General features: G+C 43.0%; 1 pseudogene; it reads right to left on the bottom strand.

Annotated features, from left to right (window-relative positions):
• Nucleotides 1-264: 264 nt before the first annotated feature.
• LOC140733982 (large ribosomal subunit protein eL37 pseudogene) lies at nt 265-572 on the bottom strand (annotated as a pseudogene).
• Nucleotides 573-13,473: the final 12,901 nt, after the last annotated feature.

The raw sequence follows: 13,473 nt of genomic DNA on the forward strand, positions 1-13,473 counted from the left end.
GTTGAGTTGGAAGGTCTGTTGCATGAATAGGAGGTTCTGGTGGTCAGTCCAGATCAGGATCAGTGTTTACCATCAGCCAATGTCTCCATTTCTGCAAGTCCCTTTTGATGGCGAGTAGCTCTCTGTCTCGTACTCCATAACCACATTGTGTAAAGTTGAACTTGTGTGTGAAGGAGGTGTGAAGGTGTGTTCCTGTCTGGTCATTGCTAAAATTTTAACTTTACAAAGCATACCTTTATTTGTTATTATTGATACACCAACAGTTTATTCAGTGCTGGAAGAAGCCATTGCAGCTTGCTTGGTCTTCAGAGTGGTGCCTTCACGGAATCAATTCCTGAATCTCTGAAACACCACCTTCTAGTGCCTCATGTGACCTGTACCTGTTGTGTTTCTCCTTTTGGCTTTCACTCTCCAGTTATACTTCCTCTTTCTCTTGGCAGGATCGGCACATTTACCACTGTTAGATTTCTGCAGGTGAAATGCTTTAGCCCCACACCGTCGGCAAAGAGTGTGAGTCTTGTTCCGCCTCTTACCAAGTGACGATGTTCCCTTCGTCATTTTGCCTGCGCGCTCTAAAGGGGGATATGGGGTGTCAGGGAGGGGTAGCACCTCTGGTGGGGGAACATGTCACGTCCTTTTTAGGTGGTTGGTTCACCCTTGGTCCCCACCTCGCACTCAGCTCTCACCTGTGGCTCCTCATAGCTTTTTGCTTGCGACAGCGGCCACACATTGGACAACGGCTTCGACAAGCCGGCTAAACCAGGTGAGGGTAGCCGACGGGTCTCAAACCCTCGGTGAGATAGAGAGTTGTCCGTCCCAGCATGTGAAGGCAGACTCCGGTGGATTGAGCAGCCGAGACCAATGGAAAGTCCAACGGTCAAGAGGGCGGTCTCTGCAAGCATCGTAGAATGCATAGAGCACGACAAGACACAGAAGATGTCCTGGTCATCCATTGTGCCTAGTCCCATCTCCAGCCATCTCAACTCTTGTCTTGCCACTGGATCCAGATGGGAATTGGGAAGAGAGAGTGAGGCTGATGCTGCGCAACTCTCCCTCACTTAACTCCAAATCAAGCGCTAGTCTCGACACCATCATTAGCTGGCTGCTGGCATAGTGGCATCAGCGCTGGACTTTGGGGCAAGAGGTCCCGAGTTCAAATCCGGCCAGCTCCCTTGCACGCTCTCCATCCATGCTGGGTTGAGCGTTGAGCTAGACCTTGTAAAAAGTAATAATGGTGTTGTGGTCTTCATCGATGACAATGGACAAACCATTGCTAAAAGGAGATGTCCCCATCACTCCTCTACTACGAAAGGTCCAGAGGGGTTGGGATGGTGTAAGTAAAGCACCAGAGTGCCTCAAATGTGTGGTCTGTAGCTGTTGACTAGGTTATTCATGGTGTATATGGTGGGAGGAGAGAGGAGCACTTTGGCTCTAGTTCCTGATGAAACAGCAGTGGAAGTTGAGGAAGCTGAAGAAGCACTGTAGTTGTTTGATGGAGTATGATTGGACCCATTCAATGATGGTATCCCTGGGTCTATGGTTGATAGGACATAACCCAGGAAGGAATTGACTGGGGTGTGGAACTGGCATTTTTCTAACTTGCAGTACAGCTTGTTTTTGAGGAGATGCTGAAGGACTGAACAGACGTGGTCTCTGGGGTCCTTGGAGAAGATGGCAATATCATCAAGGTAGATGAAAACTTACCTGTGTAGCAGTTCTTGAATGATCTCATTGATGAAGGATTGGAAAATGGCTGGATTGTTGGAAAGACCTAAAGGCATCACCAGAGTGTTTATAGTGGCCAGTGGGTGCCATGCTTCAAATGCATTAACCACCAAAAGAGGAAGAGGGTAGCAGTTGTTAATGGTGATTTTATTGATAGTAATTGATGCAGGGATAAAGACACCCCATCTTTCCTCTTGATGAAGAAGAATTGTGCACCAGCTGGGTACTCGGGAGACAAATGAAGCCATGATGTAGCACGTTGGTCATGGTTTGCATTTCAGGAGGGGAGTAGAAGAACAGACAACCTTGGGAAGGGTAGTGGCTTCCCTTTTACTGAAGGCAATGGTTAAATTGCAGTATTCCTGCGAGAAGTTGGTGAGGTAGAATACTTCCTCCATCTCCTTGGACATACAGAGTGAAATCAGCTGGGGGGACAGGCAGGTGTGCCCCCAACTCAATGAAACAAATTAATGGTTGTAAGTGGAGAGGCAAAGTAATGGTTGTGAGTGGAGAGTCGGGGTAACCCAAGATGTGAGGAGTGTTGGGTGAGTCAATAAGGAAGAATCGGATGGACTCACAGTGTTTCCCAAAGCTCATGTGCATAGGATGCGTGTGCGCTCTGGCCATTCCAGACCCTAAAGGATATCCATCAATAACAGTTTTGCAGAAGGGGTGAGAGATAGATGTAGTTGGGTGTCTAAACCACGCTGGAATCAATCAGAGACTCCTGAGTGAGTAGAGCCATCAGGGTCTGGAGAAGGTCAGAGAAAATGTACCAGGATATGGTGCTGGCACAAGAGGCTGGGGTAGAGCCCCTTGTCTGTAGCTGGTGGTACCATTTTCCCATATGCAGGGGGAATATACATGATGCGTGAGTGATCAGCAGCTCCGCAGTAAGCATATAAATTGTTCCTCCACTGATGCTTACGCTCTTGTGGACTTAAGAGAGCTCTCCCTAACTGCAGAGGTTCTGGAGGCATTGATGATGAGAGTCCTGCAGTCTGAAATTGTTCTGGCAATGGAACTGGGGCTCTGGCTGATGACCTAGAGTATTATTCTATGAGGTACTTGCCAATACAAAAAAACTAGAGTGATGAGCCTTGAGGTTGGTTGGCATCTCCCAAGTAGACAGTTCGTCTTTCAACTGTTCTGAGAGGCCATGATGGTAATGGAATAGCAGCGTTTCCACATTCCAGCCACAATCCGCCATAACAGTCCTGAATTCATCAATGTAATCCTACAGAGGTGGCTGGAGCTTGAAGTGTAATGGGCACTGGGACAGGAAGTTGTAGCATCTGGTTGAGGATCAGTTGAAAGATCAGGCATTGGAATCCAGGGTTCCAAGGGAGGAGATCGACTAGTGAAGGGTTGCTGTATTGTGACTGAGGGTAGGTTGAGTCTGACAAGCAGATGGTCTGTAGTTTCCTACTGCTTTAAGATTCTGTGCTCCTGTCAACAGACAACTTCCTTTAGATGAGTGGCGCTACTGGGTTGATCGTTGATTGCTTCACCCTGTCAGGAAGTGTAGAGGAGGCTTGACCCAGAAGTAGAGCATCAGAGAGGATTTAGCAGTAAACAGTACTTTGCTAATAAACTGCAAAATAACCAGCCATGAGGGGCCACAAAGCAAGAGGGAATAAATACTTAACACAACAAGGTAACTGGCGGCTAGGAATATCTGGCTGATTCATATGAGTGAACAAGGATTGTGGATGAGAGTTGGGTTTAAATGGGCTGCAAGTGATGATTTGGAAATAAGTGGTAGGTGACTCCTGTTAGCTGGGTGGAGACAGGGAGGTGCCTGCCTATGTAGGCCTGACAAATAGTTTCCTCTTAGTACTTTTTCAGATTTATTTCTCTCATTATATTGCTGCAGTCATTATTCTTTAAAATTCAATTATAATCCTTAAGTGCTAAAATAAGTGATTTAATTTAAAGAGGCTAATTTCAGCTAAATCCATTTAATAAATTTTGATAGGTGGTTAAAATAAAATGTTCAACATTACAAATATTAAACATGGAAAAACTTCTGCTAATTAGATTAAACTATAATCATGTTAATATGAATAAACTGTTATTAAAAGAAGTTCTTGAATGCAATTTATAGGCTTCCCTTTGTCATGAACGAAAGCAATTTTAACAAACATTTAAAGGTATGTCCCAATTGTATTTCATCACTTATAAGGCAATGTTTTGGAACATTACAATATAATCATCTGCAAAAGGTTGGCTCCATTCTTTCATTAAGTTCAAGGTCTGCAGTGATTCTGAAGTTAAGCAAAGTTGTGATGCTCTTTAATTGACATTTTTTATCTAACAAGTATAACTTGCTCCTTTTTGCCTTTTGTTTACATTTGTTTCAAAGCCAATATACACCAACTACAGACCAAATGCTAGTAAAAGGGATTAGATAGATAGATACTTGACGGTCAGTATGGACATGATGGGTCCAAGGGTCTGTTTCTGTGCTGTATGTGGCTCTGTGACTGGATTAATAGATGGAGGTGGGAATAATTAGTCAGGATTTGTGTGCTTTCTTTTCTGCTCAATAAATTGTTGATTTGTCTGGTTGAAGAGTGCCTGATTCGAGTTACACTTCATCCTGATTTTGATAATGCGCTTAAAACACTGTCAATTCCAGTGTAGCTGGGTATTTTGCTGACAGTAATTCAGATCATTCCCCATTATGCTCAGTTTGTTTTTCCACAGTGTGTTTTTCTCCTTTTGTTCAGCTGGTAACATCCTTCAGTTCTGAATTTTCAGTAGCATAGACTGGCAGATGCTCTGATTTTTAAATGACTGTCCTGCCTCTCCATATATGAATGATTTATTAGACTAATTGGCTGTGAGTCAGCAAATAAATTATCTCTAAGGCCGTTGTCTGGTGGGGAAATTGAGCTGGTGTGCCACATTTGCACCTCTGGGACCCACTTGATAGATATTTCATTAAACAGCATTGTTTGAGCAGCAACTTGTCTAACCACATAAATGACTTATAGTGGTGGTGAATGCAGGTTTAGAGACATATCACCAGTTGCACACAGTGCTTTACTCTAGTTCTAAAGAGATGCTTTAATTATATTGGCATATTCCAGGCAATGGATAATGCATCTTTTGCACCCTTCTGTATCTTTGAGCATAATGACCTGACATGAGTTACTGAAAACATCATTGCTACAAAGCTAAGCACTCTTATTGAACTAATGCTCTCTGAGGAAAAAATATTTCGCAGAACATCATGGATAAATTACTGTTACTGCAAACTTGTGATGATGCATGATACCGGAATATATGTTCAAACTAATCAAATAATTTGAAGAAACATGACTTATCAATTACAAGTGAATAAACAATAATTTTGGAAGTTTAAAGAACAACACAATTTCAATAACCTTTAACATCAATAAAAATGCAGCAAAAGGGAACTTATATTCCCTGCCAACAATTTAATTCATCAATATCTGCTTTCAAGCACCATATTAATCATGTTTATCATGAAATGTGTAACTTTACATTTTCTAATTTTATGTTATCTTTCTTGAAAGATGCAATTATATTTGTTCTCTAGTCTATGCTACCTACTCCTGGTGTCATATGCTGTATATTCAGTCTAAATATCATCATGAATTTCGTAACATTATTATATCTAGTACGTATTGCATTTAGTTGGGTGCTGTAGGTCATCAGCTAGGATATTTGGTTTCAAGCTCAGAACTGTTTATAAAACTTACCATAGAACCATAGAACATTACAGCACAGAAACAGGCCTTTTGGTTCTTCTTGGCTGTGCCAAAACATTTTTCTGCCTAGTCCCACTGACCTGCACCTGGACCATATCCCTCCAAACCCCTCTCATTCATATACCTGTCCAAGTTTTTCTTAAATGTCAGAAGTGAGCCCGCATTTACCACTTCATCTGGCAGCTCATTCCACACTCCCACCACTCTAGCGTGAAGAAACCCCCCTAATGTTCCCTTTAAACTTTTCCCCCTTCACCCTTAACCCATGACCCATTTTCTCTCCTGGCCAGAGGGGAGAGTAAATTACCAGAGAGTAATTTAGAGAATTATTTACATGCAACAGATATGGGATATTGCTGTCGAGGAAATGGTACCGACGTGAGCAAGCACAAAGAAAAAAAAATCAGATAGACAATGGTGGTGTCAGGTTGTGAAAGAAATGAATAATTTGGCCAACAGCAGAAGTATGAGATGTTGCCACTGTTTGCCTTCCTTGTGGAAAGGATGTAGGGTTTCCTGAACACAAATGATAATTAGCATGTTCATGGAAGAAGACAGAAAACATTGACCCTATTACTCTTTCCACAGAATCTGTGTGACCTGCTGAGTGATCTCCAAACTTTTCTGTTTTCACCATGTGTTAATTTAATCACCGTAATTGTATTCATTCTCACCAAAGAAGCAATTTCGTCATAAAAGAAGTGTGTTTCCTTTCACCAATAAAAACTTTTGGTGAAGTCTCAACAAAATAATATAATGCTTGCATTGGTAAATTGGTTTATTGTTGTCACATATACTGAGGTGAAATGAAAAACTTGTTTTGCATACCAATCATACAGATTACCGTAGATTCCGGACTACAGAGCGCACCTGATTAAAAGCCGCTGGCTCTAATTTTAGAAATAAAATCAATTTTTTACTTGTAAAGGCCGCACCGGATTTTAGGCCGCAGGTGTCCCACGTTGTAATATGAGATATTTACACAGAAAGATATTACACGTGAGGATTTTTTAACTTTTAATTAAATCCATATGGTAACAAAAACAAATACATATTGCAAATGCTTTTTTTCGAACCGTGCCTGTAATGCGGCTACTTTTAAATATACGTTGCGTATACTTCTTTACTGAACAACATTCCAATATCTCCTAACGACTGGTAAAAAATATATATACTGCAGCCTACCAGGAAAAGTTATTGATCGCCTTTAACTTAAAAGCAGCGTTTTTGCTCCGCCGCTCCGCCGCTCCCCCCCCGCCGTCCCGTTTATCGCAAACCGGTATCCCACAAGACGCGGCGAAACCGGGTGTGACGTCATAGCATCCCGCGATGTAGTACAGAAAACAAATATAGTTAAAACTCTTCTAACTTTAACTAGAAAATGAATTACTAAGCGAAAATATTATAAACTAAATAACTGCCATAAAGGCAGCACAATGCTTTTCTTCGAGTGTTTTCCATGTTGATGAGGGTGAGTACAAATGACTGATTTACAATAATTTAATTGTGAAAGTGTGCTTGATTTATCGTACAATTTCATTGGACCTCTGTGAACTACTCATCAATTTTATTGGTCTACTGTTACGAGGCAAAATGTTTTTGGTGGCATGAAAAAAAACCATGTATTAGCCGCTCTGTATTAAAGGCCGCAGAGTTCAAAGCTGTTCAAAATGTGGGAAAAAAGTAGCGGCTTAAAATCCGGAATCTACGGTAATTCATTAAAACACTCCACTGAGTTAGTGCAATAACAGTGTAGATTACAGTACTACAGTTAAAGAGAAAATGCTGTATAGATAGACAAAAAGGTAGAAGGTCATAATGAGATATACTATGAGGTCAAGAATGCATCTTGTCATTGTATATCCCAATGTATCACTAGGCACTAGGACAGCATCTTTCCCACCATTATAAGAGAACAGTAGTTCAGTAGTCTTACAGTACTGTTTTTATGCAATCCATATTTTCTTGAAACGCACAAGGAATCATTCCACCCATCAAGTCTATGCTAGCTTACAGAGAAATCCTATTTGATGATTGAAAATTTGGAAACAATAATCCCCAACCATCTGAAGACTTCACCATCCTTACCACCAGGAGAGTTCCAAAATGGAAACATCTATTCCTGGCTCCCCAGTTCCCATATAACAGATGGGGATACTGACTACCTGTACTATACTAATGAGGAGCATAGATGTCTTCCTTTAGCAAAACATACAACACACTGGAGGAACTTGGCAGGTCAGACAGCATCCATGGAAATGAGTAGTCAACGTTTCGGACCGAGATCCTTCGTCAGGACCTCCTTTAGTAACTCTCCTGGTAGTGAGGTCTTTAGAAGCAATAGATGGTTGAGTGTTAATGATTCCAAATCATCCGGATCAGAGGATGCCTTAGTAATCGGAAGCAGCCCCTACTTCACGAAGGACTGTGTGGAGACCCTCCTTTTCAAGATTCTGTACCTTCATGATGGAATTGAAGATCTTTTACACAGACATAATCAATCTCTCCTATGTTCCTCCAGATGTAGGATCCATGTACTTATTTTGCATCTGTCTGTATTGTACTTTGTGTTGTGCATTTTTATTATGGTTTACAATAATTTCTCACGTGGGTCATGGTGTGGTAGAAGCAAATGATTATAGTCATGTAATTATACTTTGTGTCATTAATTTTAGTTTAGTTAGAGACAGCCAAAGAATGGGTATTTTTAGTTGAATGTTAATTTGGTTATGCTGTTATGAATGTACCACAGCTCGGAGGGGCCGAAGGGTGCGGGGTAGCCCCCTCCTTTGTGAGAATCGCAAGATCACTATTAAGTCAGTTCAGGGGACACAGGAAATGAGAGAAAGACATGCAGAATCCACAAAAGGGTTGGAATGTGTCCTGACCTCCGAGAGGCGGACCCATTGATGCCGGATTTTGTCTCTTGGAGACGGACTTGTGTATTGCATCCTGCACGATGCATCGAAACCACCCCCAGGCAATGAACCGAGGGGGAGGTTGGTGGAGGGATTGCATCATCTCAACCTGATTGACATCTGAGACCCTGTGAGTCAGGATAAAAGAGGGTCTGGGGGAACAGCCCCTCAGATGCACCAGAAGAAACGCCAGCGATCCCGTGATAGCAAAAAACCAGGGGAAAGGCCACATGCGTCTGGTTCCATGTGCACTGGAATCGGTGGGCACTTTTCCATAGCCAAAAGGTTTTTAGCTAACAACGGGGAAACCAACTCCCAACTACTCTTGAAGGATTGACATCATAAAAGGAATGGGTAAGTTTTAAACCCGTCTTTCTCTCCAACCCAAAAGCTGCAGCTTGAATGAACTGAGAGACTTTCATATTTCCATCGGACAATACATTATCCCCTAGACAACGATAGAGTTATTTCTTATTGATTATTATTATACCCGCGCTTTTAAATTTAGTATTGACGACGTATATTATCTGTATGTTTGCATTGACATTGTTTTGTGTATTTGTATCAATAAATACTGTTAAAAATAATACCATCAGACTTCAACAGACCTCCCTATCTTTGCTGGTAAGTGACCCAGTTACGGGGTACGTAACAATTGGGGTTCTCGTCCCAGGATTTGACACCAAATTGGGGGGGGCCAGTGAATCGGGCTTGTAAGTCCGAACTTGGATCTGGTTACGTGGGTAACCTCGCAGAGGTGAGGTTGTCAATGAAAAAGCGGGAGGTGCGAAGGGCAATAACTCAGTATTATATTGGGAAGAATGTGTTTACAGCTGAGGTATTGGAAAATATCCCTGGAAAATATCCCTGAAAAGGTACCAGCTAGTGGGACAGCTCAGTTAGAGTTGGAGAAATTAAGGTTGGAACATGCAATTAAGTTAAAGCAGCTGGAAGCAGCTGAGAAGAAGAATGAAAGAGCCGAGAGAGAGAGAGAGAAAGAAAAGGCCGAGAGAGAAAGGGAGCATGCGCTCCAGCTAAAGGAGTTAGAGGTGAAACGGGAGCAGGAAAGAGCTGAGAAACAAAGAGAGCACGAAATTCAGTTAAAACAGCTGGAAGCAGCTGAGAAGGAGAAAGACAGAGCCAAGAGAGAGAGAGAGAAAGAGAAGGAAAGGGCCGAGAAGGAGAGGGAGGCAGAGAAACAGAGGAAACATGACTTGGAGATGGAGAAGTTAAGGCAAGAGCAATGAGTTCAGGGGTCAGACCGAGAGGAGCGGTTTAATGTTAGTCGGGAGTTGAGGTTAGTACCTCCATTCGAGGAGACGGATGTTGATAATTATTTCTTGCTTTTTGAAAAGGTGACAGTGAATCAGAAGTGGTCCAGAGATCAGTGGGTGGCGTTGTTACAAAGTGTGTTAAAAGGGAAGGCACAGCGGGCATATACGGCGTTGTCCATGGAGGAGGAAGAGGAGAGTTATGACAAAGTAAAGGCAGCCATTCTCCGGAGTTATGTGGTAGTAGCTGAAGCATATAGACAAAAGTTCAGAAATTTAAAGAAAGGGTGGAATCAGACGTATACCGAGTTTGCCTATGAGAAGGGTGTGCTCTTGGACCGTTGGTGTACCGCAGAAAGAGTGGATGAGGATTTTTGGCATCTCAGGGAGTTAATTCTGATTGAGGAATTTAAAGGTTGTGTTTTGGAGGATATCCAGATGTATTTGAATGAGAAGCCGAATAAGTCCATCTCAGAATTTGCTAGGTTCGCAGATGAATATGCCCTAACCCACAAGACAAAGTTTTCCTCGAATAAAAGTTCCCAGAGAGACCGTGGGAACGATCGAGAAAGCCCGCCGGCTGAGACAGAGGCCCTGCCGGGAGCTAGTGGTAAGATTGAGGGGGAAAGGCAAGACGGCCAGAGATTTCCGGGCTTGACCTGTTTTAATTGTGGAAAGGAGGGGCATATTGCATCTAGGTGCTTTGCTCTGAAGAAAGAGACAGGAAAAGGGAAAGCAGCAGTCCCTATCGGATGTGCCGTGGTAATCAGTAAATCGACAAGAGAGCCCTGGGTAGACAGAGTACAAGAAGGGTCTGAGACTTGTATGTCAAACGGAACCGTGTCTGTGAGGGAGGGAGGCACCCCAGTTCCAGTACGGATCTGGAGAGACACGGGGGCTGAGCTATCATTGATCAGCAGTAAGGTACTAGATTTTGGTTGCAAGACGGGAATGGTAGCCGTGAAAGGAATAGGAAAAGGGACGGAAATGGTGCCCTTGCATAAGATCATTATGAATTGTGAGCTAGTCTCTGGACCAGTTGAAATGGGGGTGCGATCAGAATTCCCGAGAACTGACGCGAACATCCTTCTGGGTAACGATTTAGCCGGTGGTAATGTTTGGTCAGCAATGACGCTGACGAGCCGGCCGGTGAGCGTTACGGCCCCGCCCCTAGATTCCAAGATCTATCCCGCATGCGCGGTTACTCGCAGCATGTCGAGAAAGGCAGCTGAGAACAAGAGCAGTTTAAATCTGGCCAGTATCGATTTGGCCGAGACGTTTTTACCAACTCTGTACCACGAGGGTTTAGAGGGTGGTAAAACAGAGGGTAGTAAAGTGAAAGAGAGTAAGGGAGAGGAGATAGACCTGCCCTTAGCGAGGAATGAAGTGCTAGAGGCATGAAATGGAGATGAGAAACAGATAGAGCTGTTAAAAGGTCCAGAGTTGGACATGGATGATCTGTCTGGTTTGGCAGAACTGTTTGAAGAAGTTGAAAATTCTAAGGGTGTTCCCGATAATGAAATGAGGGCAGTCCTAGATGAAAAGGATGCCCTTACCTTGAAGAAGTCTGCGGGGTTGGCAGATGAGGTTGTTACAGCCCGCGGGGTTGAATTTTCTCCGGAAGGGAGTTGCCCAGAGAGCAGCTGGGAGAATCAGGGGAATTTAGAATTTGGACCGGGTACGGGTATTGAAAGCCTGGAAGAGGCAAATGTCCCATTTGAGTGTGTCCAAGATGTGGATGCACGTGGTACTGAACCTAATAATGGAGCTCAGAAAAAGTCTAAGGTATTTGATTCAGTTGAAAAGGAATGCAGTCCTTGTGGGTCAGATAGACTTGGTTCCGTGAAGAAAGGGTTAACCTTGGTAATAGTGGGAAGTGAGAGTTCCCAGGTGTTTGTGCTCGAAGGTGTGTTAAAAGTTAATGTGGAGATCAAACGTGGGGAGATGAATATTATCATTGAAGAAAACGGGAAATATGTAGTTCCCAAATCGAATGAAAAAAATTTAAAACCTGTGGATCACTTACAGGTTGAGTTGGAAGATGACGGGGCCCCCCATGCTATTGTTATTCCAGAGTGTGGTGTGAAAAGGCAGAATTTGAAATGCTGCTTGAACAAAGAGTTCGAACTGAAAACTAATAGCCTGAAGGGTCCTGAAGAGAAAGCTAGCAACTTGCGTAAAATTAAAGAATTGGGTGGAAATTCAGAAGATGATCTAAGTTTGGGACACAGTGTTGATAAAATAACTCCTATGAAAGAAGCGGGCAACAGCCTATTTCGCCAGAGTACCCAAGCTCCCCACGTGGGAACTAACCAGAAAAGAGGCGAGGGTTAATGGGGACGCCATTTTTAAATAGCAGAAGCCGGTTTTAAGGGATTTCGACAAAGCCTGTGAATAATAAAAGACAACCCCCATGGAAGCCTGCCTGTTGAGTTTGAAAGCCACATAAAGATTAGTATTTGCATGAACTGTTGTAATATACCCATAAGCTAAGATCACAACTCTTTAGTTTTGTTGGCTAAAGAAAAATAAGACCTAAACATAGGTGGTTATTCAATTGGAGTCTGATGCTACAAGACTTTAGTAGGGTACAAGATGTTAAGATATTAAAGGAAGTGACAATTGTAATCGGTAACCATCTAGATACTGAATTGAATATATAACTGTATTACTCTGTAGTGAAAAGAAAAGCTTTTGTATTGTGTTAGATTCTAAAATCCTGTAAGACTCTGTACTACTTCATTTTCACCGCTGGTGAAAACGCTTTGAAGAAAGGGGGTGTTATGAATGTACCACAGCTCTGAGGGGCCGAAGGGTGCAGGGTAGCCCCCTCCTTTGTGAGAATCGCAAGATCACTATTAAGTCAGTTCAGGGGACACAGGAAATGAGAGAAAGACATGCAGAATCCACAAAAGGGTTGGAATGTGTCCTGACCTCTGAGAGGCGGACCCATTGATGCCGGCTATTGTCTCTTGGAGACGGACTTGTGTATTGCATCCTGCACGATGCATCGAAACCCCCCCCAGGCAATGAACCGAGGGGGAGGTTGGTGGAGGGATTGCATCATCTCAACCTGATTGACATCTGAGACCCTGTGAGTCAGGATAAAAAGAGGGTCTGTGGGAACAGCCCCTCAGACGCACCAGAAGAAACGCCAGTGATCCTGTAATAGCAAGAAACGTGCATCCAGTTCCATGTGCCCTGGAATCAGTGGGCCCTTTTCCACGGCCGAAAGGTTTTTAGCTAACAACGGGGAAACCAACTCCCAAATACTCTCGAAGGATTGACATCATAAAAGGAGTGGGCAAGTTTTAAACCCGTCTTTCTCTCCAACCCAAAAGCTGCAACTTGAATGAACTGAGTGACTTTCATATTTCCATCAGACAATACATTATCCCCTAGACAACGATAGAGCTATTTCTTATTATTATTATTATTATACCCGTGCTTTTAGATTTAGTATTGACGACGTATGTTATCTGTATGTTTGCATTGACATTGTTTTGTATATTTGTATCAATAAATACTGTTAAAAATAGTACCATCAGACTTCAACGGACCTCTCTATCTTTGCTGGTAAGTGACCCAGTTACGGGGTACGTAACAATGCCAACTTCGCTTATTTAAGACCATAAGACCATAAGATATAGGAGCCATCCGGCCCATCGAGTCTGCTCCGCCATTCAATTATAGGTGATCCAATTCTTCCAGTCGTGCCAACTCCCCTGCCTTCTTCCCATACCCTTTGATACCCTGGCTAATCAAGAACCTATCTATCTCTGCCTTAAATTCACCCAATGACTTGGCCTCCACAGCCGC

Source organism: Hemitrygon akajei, chromosome 10 (genome assembly GCF_048418815.1).
Source record: "Hemitrygon akajei chromosome 10, sHemAka1.3, whole genome shotgun sequence".
NCBI classification, from domain to species: Eukaryota; Metazoa; Chordata; class Chondrichthyes; order Myliobatiformes; family Dasyatidae; genus Hemitrygon; species Hemitrygon akajei.